The sequence below is a fragment of the Xiphophorus hellerii genome, chromosome 7, assembly GCF_003331165.1.
Source record: "Xiphophorus hellerii strain 12219 chromosome 7, Xiphophorus_hellerii-4.1, whole genome shotgun sequence".
In the NCBI taxonomy this organism is placed as follows: Eukaryota; Metazoa; Chordata; class Actinopteri; order Cyprinodontiformes; family Poeciliidae; genus Xiphophorus; species Xiphophorus hellerii.
Genome location: NC_045678.1, coordinates 5,187,050 through 5,206,433, shown reverse-complemented (window position 1 = coordinate 5,206,433; position 19,384 = coordinate 5,187,050). Strand labels below are relative to the sequence as shown.

The 19,384-nt window shown below is 39.4% G+C and overlaps 1 protein-coding gene and 2 long non-coding RNA genes across 3 annotated transcripts in view; 1 reads left to right on the top strand and 2 right to left on the bottom strand.

Annotated features, from left to right (window-relative positions):
- Positions 1-19,384, top strand: part of LOC116722924 (interferon-induced protein 44-like) — a 60,395-nt gene that overhangs the window by 27,910 nt on the left and 13,101 nt on the right. The gene's annotated exons all lie outside the window — the stretch shown is intronic.
- The window catches only part of LOC116722937 (uncharacterized), a 20,829-nt gene extending 1,445 nt beyond the window's left edge, over positions 1-19,384 (bottom strand). The window contains exons 1-2 of the long non-coding RNA XR_004339867.1: positions 19,374-19,384; positions 15,980-15,989 (exon numbers count right to left, since the gene is read on the bottom strand). This is a non-coding gene — a long non-coding RNA (uncharacterized LOC116722937). The remainder of the gene's footprint in view (positions 1-15,979; positions 15,990-19,373) is intronic.
- On the bottom strand, positions 9,787-11,691 carry LOC116722934 (uncharacterized). The gene is made up of 2 exons (XR_004339864.1): positions 11,390-11,691; positions 9,787-11,172 (listed from the first exon to the last, which is right to left on the bottom strand). It is a non-coding gene; the product is annotated as an uncharacterized LOC116722934 (long non-coding RNA).

The window sequence follows — 19,384 nt, the reverse complement described above, 5'->3', positions numbered from 1 at the left end:
TTTGGCACATCCACACATTTATCTGTTCTAAGCATCTGTTCAGTGATTGGATGAGCTCTGAGTCACCTGGTGACATCGTAATGTAGAGCTGTGTGTCATCTGCATAGTTATGGTAGCTAATATTATTTCCTGTTATAACCTGAGCTAGTGGGAGCATATAAATATTGAATAAAAGGGGTCCTAGGATGGAACCTTGGGGTACCCCACATGTGACCTTTGACCTCTTTGAGGAGAAGTTTCCAATTGAAACAAAGAAATCCCTGTTCTTTATGTAGGATTCAAACCAGTTAAGCACTGGACCGGAGAGTCCGACCCAACTCTCCTGTCGATTTAGTAATATGTCATGGTCAACAGTGTCAAAAGCTGCACTGAGGTCCAACAGAACCACAGTCTGTATTTATATGGATGTCATTGAACACTTTGACTAGGCCAGTCTCCATGCTGTGGTGAGCACGAAAACCAGACTGGAAGGAGTCAAAGAGGTTGGTTATCGTTAGGAAGCTAGTTAATTGTTTACACAGCTTTTTCAATAACTTTGCTGATGAATGGGAGGTTGGAGATCGGCCTGTAATTCTGCATTAGTGATTTGTCCAGATTGTTCTTTTTTATAAGTGGTTTGATTACTTCTGTTTTCAAAGCCTGGGGGAAAACGCCTGATGAGAGCGATGAGTTTACTATTTGGATCAGATCAGCAGCAATAACAGGCAGGACTTTCTTAAAGAAATTTGTGGGTAAAACATCCAGACAGCAAGAACTGGAGCTTAGTTGACTTATAATTTCCTGTAGGGTTTTATAATTAAGTAGTTGAAATTGGGTAATTTTTCCTGTATTTGTTTTGTTTGGGCACAGCATTGGTACTGGCTTTATAGTGGATATACAGATTAATCCTCTGATTTTTTAAATTTTCTCTGAAAAGAAGCTGGAAAAATGGTTGCAGGCGGCAATACATTGGAATTCAGGCGGTAACGTCACAGGAGGGTTTGTGATTCTGTCAACTGTTGTAAATAAAGCTCGAGCATTGTTAATGTTTTTGTTTATGACATCTGCAAAGAAAGCCTCTCTTGCATGTTTTAGTGTTAAATGATAGTTACGTAGTCTTTCTTTATAGATGTCACAATGAACGTGGAGTTGAGTTTTACGCCATTTTCGTTCTGCCCTACGGCAGAGTTGTCTTGCAGATCTAACTGTTTGTGCATTTCTCCATGGAGATTTCTTTTTACCAGACACAACCTTCATTTTAATTGGGGCAATGGAATCAATAATATCTGAGACTTTAGACTTAAAATCATTTACCAACTTATCTACGTCATTACAGCTTAAGGGTGAGGAAGAAGAGTAGATTTGATTAAAAGTTTCTGCTGTGTTTTTAGTGAGAGAACGTTTTGTGATGGTTGCTGTTTGTATAAGTGGTTTAAAAGATAAAGAACTTTCAAAGATAACAACGAAGTGATCCGACAGGGCGACATCAATACCAGAGAGATTGGAAATATTCACACCCTTACTGATAACCAGGTTCAGTGTGTGTCCTTGAGTGTGTGTTGCTTGTTTGACATGTTGTGTTAGACCAAAAGTCTCTAAAATATTAGCAAACTTTTTTGCCCCTCTGTCTTGGGGGATTGTCAACATGAATGTTGAAATCACAGACAATTATTAAACAATCATAATCAATACATATAAGAGATAGAAGTTCATTCAAGTCAGTAAAGAAATTTTCCACAAAAGTTGGAGTTTTGTATAGAGTTACTGTCAAAGTTCATTTGTGGCCTTTAATCTCAATTCCAAGATACTCAAAAGAGGTGAAGTGACCCAAAGAGATTTTACTACATTTTATGGTATTCTTAAATATTGAAGCCACGCCTCCTCCTTTTTTATGTTTTCTATTCTCACTGAAGAAATTTGTAGTTAGGAGGCGCAGATTCAATTAGTACGATCGGTTCATTATTGTCATTTAACCATGTTTCTGTCAGAAACATAACATCGATATTATGGTCAGTGATGAAATTGTTAGTTAATAGAGCTTTAGCACAGAGAGATCTTGTATATAAAAGAACTAGTTTAAGTGACTTGGAGGCCAAGAGTTCTTCAGTCTGAGGTTTGAATTAAAACAGCTGTATTTTATGTTTCTGTTTCTTGTAGATTTTCTTGTAGTGATCCGGACAGGTAATGTCCTGTTCTGCAGTGCTGGGGGGCCAGACACATTCTGGAATAAGAAGGGTATAAAGATAAAAACTGGACCCCGGCCTCAGACCTCAGAAACGCAGAGTGATGGATCCTCTGGGAAGTTAGAGTCAGGTGGCTTAAATGAAGTGAGGTCTGCTACGTGAGCGCTAAGGAGAGACGTCCCAAGGAGAACCTGTTGATTAATTCCATCTGTAAATTTAAGAAACTCCGGTCCAGAAGACATTTCTTCAAAGGTATCTTGTGAAGCCTGTGAATTAGTGGGTGAGCAGAGAGGGAGGGGGGAAGGAGGAAGGGAACCAGTCGCTCCGTCTCCAGTCGATGTTGTATCAGCTTGTTTTGAAAGTGGTTGTTCCTGATAAGCAGAGGGTTTCATCCTAGTCAGAAATCCTTGAGCCTGCTCTTCTGAAGCGATGATCACGTTGCTGTCCTTGTTGATAAAGTGAAAAAGATTTGCAGTGAGCAGCTTTATCCCATGTTTATTAAGATTCCGTCCGCCTCTTCCAAAAAGGTGAAAGCGCTGCCAATAGATCCAGAGGTTATCAATGAAGGTCACTGAGCTGGCAGAGCAGCTTTTAATCAGCCATTTGTTTATCATGTCCAGCCTGGAGTGTTTTTCGTCTCCCCATTGAGGTGATGGAATTGGACCACTGAGAAATAACTTCATTTTTAACTTTCCCATAGTGTTCAGAAGAATATTAAAGTCCTTTTTCAGAATCTCAGATTTCTGCTTTGCCAGATCGTTGGCTCCAACATGCAAAACTAAAGACTCAATATCTGGCTGATCAGCGGTTAGCGAAAGAACTTTATGAGTTAAATCAGATACAATGTCACCAGGAAAAGAAATCACTCTCGTTTTCATGGGATTGCAAACGTGACTGATTCCATTTACTGCCTCATCTCCAACAATAAGCACTTTTGGCATATCTTTCGTTTTCTTGGTAGCCGCTTTGTTCTTTGGGGCTGTGGGGGTGGATGTGATGGTCTTGCCTCATTGTTGATGTTTGAAGGCGAAGTTTCACTCAGAGGCACAGGCTGGAGTACAGAAAATCTGTTTTTCAGTGGGATTCCCACAGAGTCAGAATATTTTGAGCTTATAGACCTTTTCCTTAGAGCTTTTTCCACAATAGGTGTTACTGTACTTATTCTTCTTTTTATTAGCAATATATTTATCATGTTTAATCAGTCTTATTTTAGAATCATTTTTACTTTATTGAATGTGCCAAGTTACAACAAAATTACAACAATGCAATAACAATAAATGTTGAAAGGAGTGGGTAGACATATAAACGTATTAAAACCCAGCCCTTCTCCAGGAACATCACAAAATGATCTCATCTTGTTTATAAGTATTTTATAAAAACACCTTCATTCTACTTCCTGATTCTTGGTTAATGCAGTACTGTGAGGGATTTACCCCCTCCCTAACAGGTGCTGTTTTTTGTGCTTCCTATATTCTTGCTTTACTTAATATTTTGTTTTAATCATCCTCTCTTCTCTTTGAGGTCACCTGGTCATGTGTTGCCATGGAAGCGCGCCCATGAGCAGTGATGACAAGGACCTGGTGTTTTCAATCAGCCTCACTGGGAAAATCCATTGTTTGAGAGGGAGGGGAGATGTTTTTTTGAATTTTGTTTGGGCCCAGCTTGTTTTTGTTTTAGTTGTGAAATTGTTAGTTGTAATTCTGTATATATTTGTCTAGGAATATTGTTTAACACAAATGTTTTTTTATAATAATAATAATAATAATACATTTTATTTGTAACGCACCTTACATTTCAAAGAAATCTCAAAGTGCTACAGAGACGAAAATAGATTATAAAACTTACAATAAAACATACAATAATACATCTCACACCAAATGGTAACAAATTAAAACTTACAATTTAAAAAAAGCTAACAGATCTAAAAAGCCTGTTTAAAAAGGTGTGTCTTAAGACCTTTTTTGAAGGCCTCCACACCTTGTGGGGCTCTCAGAGACTCTGGGAGGACATTCCAAAGCCGCGGAGCTACTACCTGAAAGGCCCTGTCTGCCATGGTGGCAAGCTTGGTCTTTGGTTGATGCAGGCGGTGAGAGGAGGTGGAATGAAGGCTTCGAGAGGTGGCATGTGGTATGAGGAGTTCATTGAGGTAAGCAGGGGCAGTGCCGTGGATGCATTGATAGGTGAGCAAACAGAGTTTGTAATGAATTCTTTGTTTGATCGGTAGCCAGTGGAGTGCTTTTTTGTTTTTTTTTCTTCTACCTGGAAATATAATTGTTGTCTCCGCCCCTTAATTAGTCCTGGTAGGAGCCAATGCTTTAAAAACCAGGTGGTTTGGATAAGAGGAGGATGCTCCCTCCTGTTGTTTGGAATGCCTGTCAGGCTGTGAATTGTAGTGCAATGTCTGAAGAACTGCATCAAGGAAAAATTTAGATACAAAAAGAAATTTCACAGGACACAGGCAGTGGTTGCTTTACAATTGCTGGACTCTGTCTGATTTTTCATCACAAACCAACAAGTACACTCAATGACATATTATCCAACAGTATTAACTACAAAATATTGTTAATGTTGATGCCACCAATAATGTAACAACAACAACATGATATATCACGACAGTTTCTCATATTTTGTGTTAACAATTTCCTTATACAAAAGTTTGAATTGTTTGACTTTTGTATAAGGAAATGGTTCACAGGGCTGGAGACATGGTGTTCCATTGGGGAGCGGCACTGGAACTTAATGACAGAAGGGAAAGAGCGCAGAAAGGATCCGGTTACACTTTAGGAGCTTTGGCACCATTTGCACCACACTTAGTGATTAGTGAGGTGGTTTCTAGACCAAACACCAGGAGAATTGTTGCATGTGTATGATTTTGCTTACACGTACACTGCTGCACGCTCACAGAACTATAACTTAAAATTGTTGGTCACACATAGTGCTGGATAAACTGATAACCACAGGGCAACACTCAGAGAGAGAGGAGAATGTGGCATAGATAAAAGCTCTCTCCATTCTTTGCTTCACTCGGTGTCACCCTCAAGGTGGTGCCAAACAGAGCCCAGCGCTGAACGGTGATTGATTCTCTGTATTAACTGCATCTCTGTTCCAAAATGAGTTTGTATTATAAACTGCATCATTGGGCATTAAATCTTTTTATATATAACTAACCATCTCCTTATTTATTAAGGCTGAATGAATGAAAAGAAAATGGGTCTGGTCCATCAGCACCAGATTCATTTTTGAGGTGGAGGAGTAGTGGGAGGGGTTTCGTCACCTCGCACTCTCTGGTCGGACTGACCGTGAATGTCAGCAGCACAAGTTCAGTTTTGCCACATGGTAAAGTCAGCAGATACTTTCATCAGGTCTGGAAAACTTGCAACAAATGTCTTTCTTTTGAAAATCATAACAATATATATGTAACAAGCTGAGAAAAAAGAACACCCTATGCAGAAAGGTGTAAAGATGTTTCTCAGTTGAAATAGCAAATAGTGAAATAGCGTCTCTTTTTCTGTCACCCTCTTTGCCGTTCACGCATCTGTGATGATGAAAATGCACCAGCTACTTTTCTCCTTTCATTTTGTAGTTAATTAATCTATTGTATCATAAATATTCCCAACAACATTATAGGCTAAGAACATTTACTACATTTGATACATAAACCAGTAGAATAATGATAAATAGGGGTATTTTCATTGCCTATGTAAATTTGTTTGGCAGGCTAATCAGTGTGATGATTAAATGTTTACTTATTAAACGTTTCACTGAAAGATACAGGAAATGCTTTTGTTACAGTTTGAGTGCAGCAGTATGTGGTTTGAGTACAGAAAGTGGCCTGATGCTGGGGTGCAGTGCAGGAAGTTTGTCATGTTGTGCCTTCCTGATAAGGAGTTGTACCTTCCGCTCTCTTGCATGTGCACACGGATGCAGCTGACACCTCCAGAACTGGTTAGAACTAGATGAGACTGGCTTGTCACACATTGTGAAGAGACATAGATTCAGAAATCGAAACAGACCTGCTGCCAACAAGTCCTGATTATTTTCTCTTGTTATTTCAGTGATGAGACTAAATGGATTAACACAACATTGTATTCTCTTTTGTTTTCTCTGTTCCCTACTGGAGACTTGAATTAAACGCACCATTTCAGCCAAAGGTTTGGAATACGTCTCTGAACCAGACACTCCGAAAGCGTCCGGTCCATAACTCTTCAACACACTGTCAGCTCTGGGTAAGAACGACGCATTTAGTTCAGTGTCCATGAGATGATATTCAGAAAGGATTTTTTATTAATTGATTTTAGTTGCCTCTGCGATTAACTCTTTGCGTAAAATCTATAATGTCTGCGCATGTGCACCAGTACAGAGTGTTAATTATAACCTGTCAAATGACTGATGTCCTTCAAATTTATTGGTAATTAAAAACCCCCCCAGCTATATAATGGAGCAACAGGGGGCAATAGGGGCATATAAAATGATTGGCGTTATATTGAATGTTAACCCTGGGTAGCTAGCCAAAGCATACATTCAGTGCTTTTTGTGACAGATTCATGCACATTTAAGCCTTTCCCTGATTTAAATGACTGTGCACCACCTCGGCCAATCCTAGGTTGCTGACCAAAGCGTACATTCAATGCAACTTTAAGATCATTCAATCCTGCCTGGTGCCACATTTGCACGTGGAGAGTCCTCTGTAATGAGAGGAGAAAGTAGAAAAGTGGGAGTGGTAAGAAAGAAGATTTTGAGGCCTGGTCTCTAACAAAAAGAAAAAAAACCTTCCGCTTTATCTTTTCTGTTTGCTAATCCTGTTTGAGAAAATTATTTGTGTTTTTTTCACTTTCAGGTTATTGTTTTAGGTTCAAATTAGTTCATGATGTATAACTGCATAATGACCATCCAGTAAGTTAAAGTCACACAGTTTACACTACTGCTATGAGAAAAACACAAGTCAAAAATATAAATAAATATCATGGAGCATAATGATGCCCCCTTCACATTTCCACCTGACCTCATGTATCCATGTCTAGTGCTGGTTCTGTTCTCCACCCTACAAATCTACAGCTCAGAGGTGCTGAGCATAGAAAAGTAGAGTCAGCCCCTGTGAGCTATTTTGATCTTTAAATCAGTCTGCAGCCGAGTGGCTGTGGAGGTTAACCAGTCAGATATTAGAGTTGATTCAGTGAAACACAGCACCAATGTAAACAATTTTATAATATACTTCATTCACACTTGTTTAAACATCTACTGTCTTTCTTATGGTCTTTTTAATGTTTACATTTTCAGATCAACAGTCATAACCTCCTGCATCAACACCAGCCAGAGCAGCAACCTCTCAACAGCAACATTGTGCCCACCAGGTAACACAAACCTTTGTTGGTTACTTTTGTATTGCATTGATCTAATGATGTTGATATAGGATGATAAGAATCCGTATTAGATTCTGATATCATAAATCCAAGTATCATAATTTAGTTTTTCTTTCCAAACATTTATATTCAGTATTTTCTATCCAAAGTTATAGCTAACATAAAGTAGTGCATAGTATGATTCAACAAACCTGTGATACTTCAATAAACATAAAACTGGACGGACGGATGGATGATTATTATTATTGTGTGTTTATTTGTGCTAGGAAGCCACAAGATGGGGGAATATTGGCCTAGTGAGTTAACATCTCAGCTCAAATAAATATCAAACTTACATTGAGTTATTTTTTATGCCAACTCACTTTTTATGCTCTTTTATATTCTTTATTTTATCCACAAGGACCAATTAGAGTTGAAACTTTGGAAAGCAAGATGGAGGGGCTTAAGGTAACAAGTCTAAACAAGCAGGGTTGATCCAGATGTGTGTTGAGCTCAGTAACTTATTTCATGGAAATTCAGTTGTTGGTATCATTTTATAAGATGATTTTCTTTTGGTTGTTTAACTGAATTCAGGTTAAGAAAATCATCACAGGCGAAACCTTTGGGGCAGATCAAGTTTTGTTTGATCAAGTTATGATGAAACTCAAGGAAAAACGCATGAAGAAGAAGAAACGCACCATTGTTTTCTGTCCCATCACGTCTCGTGTTGGCTCAGATGTGGAAGCAGCCATGGAGGCTGTGAAAAGTATGAAAATATTACTTTTGTTTTAATATTTTTTAAATGAAAAATAATCATTAGTATTACTGTATGTCTGAAAGTTTTGTTGTCATACATCTATAAGATGCAGTATGACTGGTTTTTATTTCTCTATGTAGGATGGACCAACAATGAACAACAGGCAGATACAACACAAGGTAATCAATGTTATCAAGACTTTTATTAATGTGCAAAAAATTGAAGTCATTTCAGTTTCATTTTTCTGCATGCAGTCGAAACAAAACACTACATCAGAAACAGGGTTTTGTGTTGATGGAAGTGGAAGCAGCCTTAAAGAGATCCAAGATTATTTAAACATGTTGGCCTAAATATGAACATTTTTAGTAATTTTCCTATTAACTAAACAGCTGCTGTTTGTGATACGCCAAAACTCATAATTACTTTTAAAAAATGCTTTTGTTATATTTTCACCATTTTTCCACCTGCTGGGTTGATGACTGGTCTGTTCTGTACTAGAATCTACAGAGTAAACATAGGAAAGCTAACTTTATCTCAGTTTTTATTTTATCATATTGCATTTGGCTGGTGTAATTTTAAATAATGCCACACTGTGTTACTGTTGGCTGTAGTAAAAAAACAAAAAAACAGTGAGGTGAGTATGGAACGTTTTCCACATATAATACAGAGAACCATCAATTCCCAGGCCATCAACAAATTCTTGACCAAAATCTCCCATCAGTTGAAGCTGGGATGGAAATTATGTAACAAGACAATGACCCAAAGCATTACAGCAAAAGTACCAAAGAATGGTTTAAGAGAAAGGAGATTTGCGCTCTGGATTGACCCAGGCAAAGAAACACAGAAGCAAAATCTCAACCCAAACCTAGAGTCCTGACAAAAAGTCTGTGTTGGACATTGAAAGCAGCTTGTAAGAACCTCTGAGTAACATCCTGAATTTTATTTTTAACAGAAAGTGTAAAGCTAAAGTGCAGATTCTTGTTAATGCACGTTCATATTTGTGAGAATAATAAATTAAAACTGACAAGTAGAATATGTTTGAATGGTGCATCAGTCAAAATTTGAGCATTTCTTCTTTTTTTTTCAACAGATGATCAAGGAATCATCCTGGTTTTGATGCACCACACCCGAGATCCTGACTACTCAACTGCTGGGATAAATTATTGTGAAAAATTCAGTAATGTTGACTTGAATGTTCATGTTCTGTTTCATGAAACTGTGCCGGGCTTATTGACATGTTCACAAAATGAAAAGGCAGTGGGTGAAATTGTAGATTTTTTTAAGACAAGAGCCACCAACCAAACCTGGTGGTGAATTATGACAGAAGTAGTAGTAACAGAAAAGACAGAAAATATTGAACCAGGCCAAAATGCAGAAAAGTCAAAAGATAATGTTGAGAAAACTGGCATGGAAACCAGGTTAACGCAGTAAACAGATCAAAAACGATGGAGGAGACACAAGTAATCTTGCATTTTGATTTACTGATGATTATAAAACAAGTTATTTTGTATTTTTATTTACTGATGTGATTTTCTAATGATTATAAAGCAAGCAATTTGCATTTTGATTCATGTATGATTATAAAAAGGTTGATGTAATCAAAAAGCAGATCAAGAAATTAATAAAAAGACAAATCAAAGGTTAATAATAGAATTAAAACAGATGATTAATAAAGGAAGGTATGTTTGAAGAAATACATTAAACATTACATTTGATTTCATTCTGTAGTAATAACACAACAGAGGAAACATACAGAAAATGTTATGCTGTGTTCATCTATTTGTAGTCTAATTACAGGAGCAGATAGAGAAAAAAGATGGAAGTGCAGAAAACTGTGACAAGCGCAAAGCGCTGCAAAAATATTGCGCGGCTTCAGAAGCGATGCCAGAAAAAATACAATTAACTCCCCATGCGGGTTTCAATTAAAGGAGCTGGAATACATTAACCTTTTAATGGGGGGACAAAAGGATAACTGCCATCTGATTTTCTAGAAACGAATATGCAGGAAATGCTTTCTTCTAGCTTAAGCTACTCTGATGTTTCAATCATTCAGTTTTCTGAAAGAAGGCCCAGTATATGCATATATTCTACAACCACATCAACACATCAAAAAATTATAAACTGATAACTAAACGGTAACGGTTAATTAAACGAGAAAAAACGAGAAAATTAAAAACAGTATTTGTTATGAGGAAAAAAACACCTCACCTCCATATTGTGGTGCAATAAATACAGTCCTTGCTCGCACGTCTCCAGTTCTTAATCCAAAGCTTTGATTTTTGGTTATGTCTTTTTTGGGTTAAAATAAGTCCACAAACAAAAGTTACTGCTTCAACATCATTGTCCATGTTTGTTTACTCTAAATTCAGGTGTGGTAGCACAGAATTTTAAGAGATTACATATCTGGAATTGGAATGTCCTTGAGTGAAACCTCACACTCTACGATCGAACCCGTTAGTGTGTGGTCTCTCACGTTTTGAGAATCGGCCGACAATATTAAAATCATGTAGTGTGAACTGGGCTTTAGGCACAGGGACAGGATGGGGCATGTCTGGACATGTCTTCCCTCAACTGTGACTAAACCAGCACTCACATGTTGTGTTAGTCTCCCTGACTGTGATTACCTTACCTTTTAAAACCATAAAATATCTAAGTGATACAAGATGGTATCTATTTCATGTCTTAAAACAAAGAAAAATAAATATTCACCTTCTTGGAAAAACTTTGGCCAGAACTGTTAGCAGCATTGGCCAGAGCTTCACAGGTCACTTTCCTTCGCAAAGCATTACTGACAGAGGTGATGAAGCTGGACTTCCCGGCACCGACCGGTCCATACAGCAGAACTCTGATGTGTCTGACTCCATTTACTGGTTGAAAATTGTCCACATGATGCAGATGTATCTCATGTTCTCTGCTAAAGTGAGGAAATAAAAGGCAAATAGGACAGAAGTTTAACTGGACATAATTAGTTTACAGTACATTAAATGCACTGTTTTAATGGGATTTTATCTAGAATGTTATTTCTGCATTTCCCAAATCTAAATAACTTAATTACAGATGAAGATAATTGTTTGCTAGACGTCAAAATAATGCGAGAGAACCATTAATGGCATAAAAACACATTCACTCACCCCCAGGAAACGTGCATCCAAGGATTGTCAAAAACTGTAAAAGAGAGATTTAGAGTAATTTATTTTCTTAAAAGTCAATCTGCTAAAAGTGCATTGATCAAATAAAAACAAGATTAAAAATAAGAACGGTGAGTAAAGAGTCTAAGAGGTAAATCACAATGCTCAATTTTATTTTCAGGGAAAGCATCAAAAATTAAAAATCTTTTACTCGTGTGGAAGGTGGAGGAGCTAAACACAAGAAAATGATCAATTATTTTAGGTTTTCAAACCATATTTTTAAATTTAAATGTAAAAAGAAATCATGGTTGTAAAATATATGTTTAAAATGACAAAATGACAGGAAGTAAGGCAAAGTAAGGTAATTTTATTTATAAAGCACATTTTCAGCAACAAGGCAATACAAAGTGCTTTACGAGAATTAAAAGGAAATACAAACAAAATAATAAACCAAAAGAAAAGATCAAAAGAAGAAAAATAATCTAATGTTGATCTAAAGTAAATAAACTAGGTTCTCCTGTTCAGGGTTACTAAGTAACTTCTGGTCCATTTCTGGGTTGGAAGAACAAGAGTCTGAAAAATAGTCTAATAATGTTGATCCAAAAGTTTCCTCTGGGCTTCTGGTCTCTGCATGTAAATAGTGAATACTCTGCAGTTTTTGATCAAATAAGCTAAACAGTGAATAATCTAATTCCTTTTCTGGGTTAAAGTATAACAATCACAACATGCTGGGTTACAAAATAGATTTTTAAACAAATAATTTATTTGCAAAAATTTCAAATACTTTTGTCAGTGAAAGCCTTAATAAATCAAATCTTTTACTTACATGGGGAAGGCGGAGCTAAACACAAGAAAAAGAATAAATTATTTTGGGTTTTCAAAACATATTTTTTTAGATTAAAGTCACTAAAATGTAAAAATTATTTATGATTGTAAAATATATTTTCAGGATTAGAAAGCGTCAGGAAGTTAAACAATTCCAACATGCTGGGAAGACAGGAGTTATTGACACAGATTTCTAATACTTACAGAAAAAATATGACGTGCTTTACAAAAGTATGAAAGTTTAAAAAAAAAAGTAAAGTTTGCTAAGCTACATTATAGCAGAAAACATTTGACTGCCACTTTGTTAGGTTTCATCTTGTTAGTACTGAGTTGGACTCCCTTCTTCCTTCTCTGTGTGTCATGAACCTTCATCAGGTATTTTAGTCCATATTGACATGATAGCATCACAGTTACTGCAGATTTGAAGGTTTCATCATAAATCTCACCTTCTGTCACATCCCAAATGTCCTTTATTAGACTAAAAGCTACTAAGATCCCTAAAGTTTGTCCAGGAATTTCTCTTCCTATCCTTACATTTACTTTGTTTTGCTTCTGTTGCTTCATATGTTTAACATTTTGGATATTTAGTGTCATTTTGCATAATTTAACAATCTTTGAAATCAACAATTGCCAACAATTGTTTTTTTCCTCTTTTTATACCATCCTATGTAAAGGTGAAAAGATCAGCAGTTCCTGAAATTCCAGCATATCTAGCAGGAGTAACCATGGTACTATCAGACTCACTTCATCACCCTCTTTCCCACTTTGATGCCCATATTAGTCGAAGAAACCAAGATTGAACAAAAATAAGAGCTTGACATGAAAAAACGTTTATTTCAGCTCTTATTTCTTCTTGTTCCGGTTTAACTGGAGACCTTAAAACACAAAGTAAAGCTTATACTGTCACGTTTTCGGATTTGGGAGAAATATTCTTGAAAATGAGGCAAAAGCATATTCTGGATAGACATTATCAGGTTGAATCTTATTCCAAAATTTAGTAAAAGTATAAAATATTTATTCCGGATGTGTGTGTGAAAAGTACAGGTCGTAAATACACTTAACGGTACGGGTTCGGTTAGTGAATGCAGCTTCCGCATTAACACCATCAGGTCCAAACGACGGATTCAGAACAGGATGTGTTTCTGTGTTTTGAAATGATTTTATAAAATAAAGAAGACAAGTCTTTCCTACCTTTGTACTGAAACGGTTCATCTTTTTCTTCTTCTTTGTGTGAGAGGAGGGTGTTTGCGGAAGAGCGGAAGAAGAGTGAGAGAGCGAGTGATTGAATCTTTTCTATCTTTGTTTTTTCTTACTGTTTTTTTCACTGGGTGTTTGTGTTACTTGTTTATTTGTAATTTCGTGTTAGTTTCGTCACGTTTTAGGGGGTTTTTGTGGGTTCGGGTGTGGCCGTCAGGCCGGCGTCTTAGGACGCCATGGTGGTTGTTGGTGGTGGGTCTTTCTCCACGCTGACACGGAAGAACGGCATCAAGGTGGGTGCTGGTTCTCCGTGCAACGTGGAGGAAGTTTGTTTGGCTGTGGGTGAGGTGATTGGACACGGGAATATTAGGTCGGCAGCACAGATGAATGGAGCGGTGGTGTTGTTTGTTGAGAAAGTTGAACAAGCTCAACAGTTGGTGGAGGCGGGCGTTGCTGTGAATGGGTTGTTTCTGCAAGTGTCGCCACTAACACTGCCAGCGACTAAAGTGACTCTGTCAAATGTGCCACCGTTCATCAGCGACGAATTTTTGATAAAAGAACTGTCAAGGCACGGTAAGGTGGTGTCACCACTTTAAAAAGTTCTGACGGGGTGCAAATCACCTTTGCTAAAACACGTTGTGTCTCATAGGAGACAACTGTTTATGATTTTAAACCGTAAAGATGAGGAGCTCAATTTGCGGTTTCATGTGAGGATTGATGATTTTGATTATGTTTTGTTTGCAACATCTTCTAATATGAAGTCTTTTGGTTGTGGTCAGGAGGGCCACATCACAAAAATGTGTCCTAAGAGGGCCGACCCAGCTGCGCCGGGTGCGGCGAAGCAGCAGCGGGCTGCTGCTGAACAGGAGGGGTCCTCACCTGGTGAGGATAGGACAGAGGAGGAACCCGCGGTGGCTGCGGGGGAACCCGCTGCAGAAGAACCAACAGACGGTATTGTTGAGGTGTCAGTGGTGGACAGTGGGATGAGTGTGTGTGTGGGAACGGAGGGGTGCACGGTGGTGTGTGGTGATGGGGTGAATGGTGGTGAGGGTGAAAGTGTAGAGGGAAAGGAGACGTGGAGGTAGATGGATAGAATGAAAGAAAGAACAGTGTGGAGTTGGCTTTTGGAGCTGGAGTGGAGAGAGAGACAGGTGAGGCAGAGGAGGAGATGGAGCTGGAAGCTCCTGCCCCGATAAAGAGGCGAAGCAAAAGGAGGAATGTGGTGGCTGCTGTGCAGGCCAGCAGGCAGGTCAGCAAGCTGGCTGCAGATAGGAAGGAGGTATCAGACAGCAGCGACGCTGAGAGCTGGTTCTTTGACACAAGTGAAGCATCTGTGTCACAATCTGGTCTTAAAGAACCAAGGTACCCTGCAGAATCTTTTAGAACCTTTTTAGAACAAACTAAAGGTTTTAGAGGAGTAAAAATCAAAAGCTACTTTCCTAATTTAAGATGTTTTTATTTCTCAGCAAGGCATCATATTAGGAACAAAGAAGCATCAGGGTTATTGGATCAGGAAGTTTTTAGGTTGAAGAAAATAATGTCCAAAGTCAGGAAACAACTTTGATCGAAATGATGCACAGTAACGTTTTATTATTTTTATTTTTGATAGTTTTTTGGTGTGTTGGTTTTAGCTTCTTACTCAACATGGATTCTTTTAAAATAGCATCTTTGAATCTTAACGGGGCGAGGGAAGCTGAGAAACGTGCTTTAATTTATCAAACACTAAATCAAAAGAGAATTGACGTTATTTATTTACAGGAAACTCACAGTGATCATTTAATTGAAACAGACTGGGGCAGAGAGTGGAGGGGGGAGGTCAGTTTAAGCCACGGCATCTCCCAGAGTGCAGGGGTGGGCTTCCTGTTCTCCAAAGCTTTCACCCCAAACTCAATAGAAGTGGAACATGTCGTTCAGGGGAGGTGTCTTTTAGTCAAAACAAAGTTTGATCATTTTAGCATGGTTTTTATTAATATTTATGCTCCCATCACCAATGCAGAGAAAAAGCGTTTTTTTGAACAAATTGGGGAAAGGTTGGGTGATTGTGGGTCTGAGGATTATGTTTTTATAGGCGGGGATTTTAATTGTACAGAAAACGAGTTTTTAGATCGTAATCACACAGAGCCGCATCCAGCGGCCCAACATGCTCTGCGGCAGCTGGTCTCGTCTCACGGCCTGGTGGACGTATGGAGGAGGATGCATGCAGGCTCCAGGCAGCACACATGGTCCCATATTAAAGAAAACCGAATCTCTTTAGCTCGTCTTGATCGTTTTTATTGTTTTAAACACCATTTTAACGTGTTTAAAACATGCCAGATTTTACCGGTGGCTTTTACCGATCACTCGTTGCTTTTAGGTGGTGCTTTTATTAGAAACATTTTACCTAGAAGCGCTTACTGGCATTTTAACTCAGCTTTAACTTATGATCAGGGTTTTAAGGAGATTTTAGGTTATTTTTGGACTGGTTTTAGACAAAGAAAGTCGGATTTTACTTGTCTGAGACAGTGGTGGGACCATGGGAAAGTTCAGATAAAACTGCTGAGTCAGCAGCACACTCTTAATGTCACCCGTGACATTACCGGATCTATCAGGGATCTGGAGATGAACATCGTGGAATTAGAACAACTTAGTGAATCCACAGGAAATCGAGAGCACATTGAAGCTCTCAAATCTAAAAGGCTAGTTTTAGCAAACCTGCTGGAGAATAAAGTTCAAGGCATATTGGTCAGGTCCCGGGTCCAGAACATCACAGAGATGGATGCTCCCTTTGGCTTTTTCTTCAGCTTGGAGAGGAAGCACGGGCAGAGGAAGCAGATCCACTCTTTGCTGTCGGACACAGGGCAGCAACTGAGTGAACCAGGGCAGATCAGGAGGAGGGCTGTGGAGTTTTACAGTTCTCTGTTCAACAGTGAATATGAGGAAAACGAGGAACTGTTCGAGGAGTTCTGCAGTGAACTGCCTCAGGTCTCCGAGGAGACCAACACTGACCTGGAGCGCCCCCTGGGGCTTCAAGAACTCCACACAGCCCACCTCAGCATGCAGGGCCAGAAGTCCCCAGGCATTGACGGGCTCACTGTTGAGTTTTACAAGGCCTACTGGGATCTTCTGGCCCAAGACCTGCTCGATGTCCACAATGAGAGCTTGCTCATTGGTTCACTCCCTTTGTCCTGCCGCAGGGCAGTTATCACTTTGCTGCCCAAAAAGGGAAATCTGCAGGACATGAAGAACTGGCGCCCTGTGTCCCTCCTCTGCACCGACTACAAGATCCTCTCCAAGGCTCTGGCCACGAGGCTGGGGAAAGCTATGGAGCAGGTCATCCACCGGGATCAGACCTATTGCGTCCCCAGCAGGTCCATGGTAGATAACATCTACCTCATTCGGGACGTTTTGGAGGTCTCCGGTTCATTGGGTCTGAAGACTGACTTGATTTCACTAGATCAAGAAAAGGCATTTGACCGCGTTGAACACGGCTTCCTCTGGAAAACCATGAGGGGGTTTGGGTTCAGCGAGGGTCTTATTGCCAAGATCCAGGTGCTGTACAGTGACATTGAGAGTGTGCTGAAGATCAACGGTAGCCTGTGTGCTCCTTTTAGGGTGTGTAGAGGCGTTCGACAGGGCTGCGCGCTCTCGGGGATGCTCTACGCACTCTCCCTGGAACCTCTCCTCCAGAAAATACGCTCGAGTGTTAATGGTCTGGTTTTCCTGGTTTTAAGGACAATATGGTTTTATCTGCCTATGCTGACGATGTTGTTGTTTTTGTAAAAGATCAGCAAGATGTCACTGTTTTAACCAAGATCACTGAAAAGTTTTTTACTCTGTCCACTGCGAGGGTGAACTGGGGAAAGAGTGCAGCCCTGGCCGTCGGCGAGTGGTCTGCAGGGCTCCCAGTTCTCCCTCAGGGTCTTTTATGGAAGAAGGATGGTTTTAAATATCTTGGTGTGTTTTTAGGCAGTAAACATATTGTGAACAAAAACTGGGACGACATTGAGCAAAAAATAAAAAATAAACTGTCAAAATGGAAGTGGCTTCACCCACAAATGTCCTACCGGGGCAGAGTGCTGGTGTTAAACAACCTTGTCGCTTCACAGCTGTGGCACAAGCTCGCTGTTTTAGACCCACCGTCTGGCTTACTGGTAAAGATTCAGTCAGAGATGGTTAATTTTTTTTGGAACGGTCGACACTGGGTGCCACAGTCCGTTTTATTTTTACCGAGGGAGGAGGGGGGCCAGGGCCTTGTCCACCTGGCTAGCAGAACAGCTACTGTGTGTTTACAGTTCCTGCAAAAGTTTCTTACAAGATCTCCTGTATGGATTGATGTGGCCAGCTGCATCCTCAGACATGTGAATTTTCTGGGGTTGGATGCTGCTCTGTTTTTAACTGATTTTAGTCTTTTAAAGTTAAAAGGGTTGCCTCAGTTTTATCAGAGTGTTTTTAAATCTTGTGCTTTTTTTAAACTGCACAGATCAAAAACGCATAATTCTCTGCATTGGCTTTTAGAGGAACCGTTGGTCTGTGGAGCAAAAATGGATGTCCGGGATAGCACCGTGCCGGGCCTTGCTGAGGTGCTGTCCAGGTCTGGGACGGTGACCGTGCGGCGGCTGGTGGAGGTGGCTGGACCGGACTTCACTAACATCCAGGAAGTCGGCCAGCTGCTTGGGGTCCGGTCCGCCAGACTGACACAGCGCTTCCTGAAGCTGATAAAGGGGCGGATGACGGCCGAGGAGAGGCGGCTGTTGCAGCTGTATGCCACGAAGGAGTGCCTGCCTGACTCAAACGACATGTTCCCAGATGTGTCCCTGGTCCCAGATGTTGAGGAGGACGGCGGTCCCTTGCTGCACTTTACGGACTCAGGGGCAGACTTACATAACAGCAGTGCAAAAGTGCTGTACAAATACTGTGTCAATATGTGTGTGTGTTAATATTTTTTAAATGAAAAATAATCATTAGTATTACTGTATGTCTGAAAGTTTTGTTGTCATACATCTATAAGATGCAGTATGACTGGTTTTTATTTCTCTATGTAGGTTGGACCAACAATGAACAACAGGCAGATACAGCACAAATTAATCAATGTTATCAAGACTTTTATTCATGTGCAAAAAATTGAAGTCATTTCAGTTTCATTTTTCTGCATGCAGTCGAAACAAAACACTACATCAGAAACAGGGTTTTGTGTTGATGGAAGTGGAAGCAGCCTTAAAGAGATCCAAGATTATTTAAACATGTTGGCCTAAATATGAACATTTTTAGTAATTTTCCTATTAACTAAACAGCTGCTGTTTGTGATACGCCAAAACTCATAATTACTTTTAAAATTGCACATCTTTTGTTATATTTTCACCATTTTTCACCTGCTGGGTTGATGACTGGTCTGTTCTGTACTAGAATCTACAGAGTAAACATAGGAAAGCTAACTTTATCTCAGTTTTTATTTTATCATATTGCATTTGGCTGGTGTAATTTTAAATAATGCCACACTGTGTTACTGTTGGCTGTAGTAAAAAAAAAACAGTGAGGTGAATATGGATAGTTTTCCACATGAAAAAAACAGACTGTTGGTTCTTCTGCAGTGGATCTCCTTTTATTTCCACAGGAAGCTCTGAACTCTTGGTCATCATCTGTAACTTGTTTATGCATCTTTGCAGAAGTATTAACTTGCGTATTAAGTACATAGCAGACAGGTGAAATAATTCTCAGTTTAACTGGTAGCCACACTGCCCTGATCTGGCCGAACACACAGAGAACAAGGAAAAACACCTTTATTGGTTTCGTAAGCATGTAACCTTCCGCTTCACAAAGTAGTGCCACCCAAAATACAAAAGTGGCAAGCATCAAACTCAACAGAAAGAAGCAGAGACAAAAACAACTTCTGAAGGACCTACATTTGTGTTCTCAACATTTCACTCCAGAAGACTTTGAGTCATTTGTACGAGCAAAATCTACCTAACAATAATAGGAACTAAGGAACACAGAAGTAGA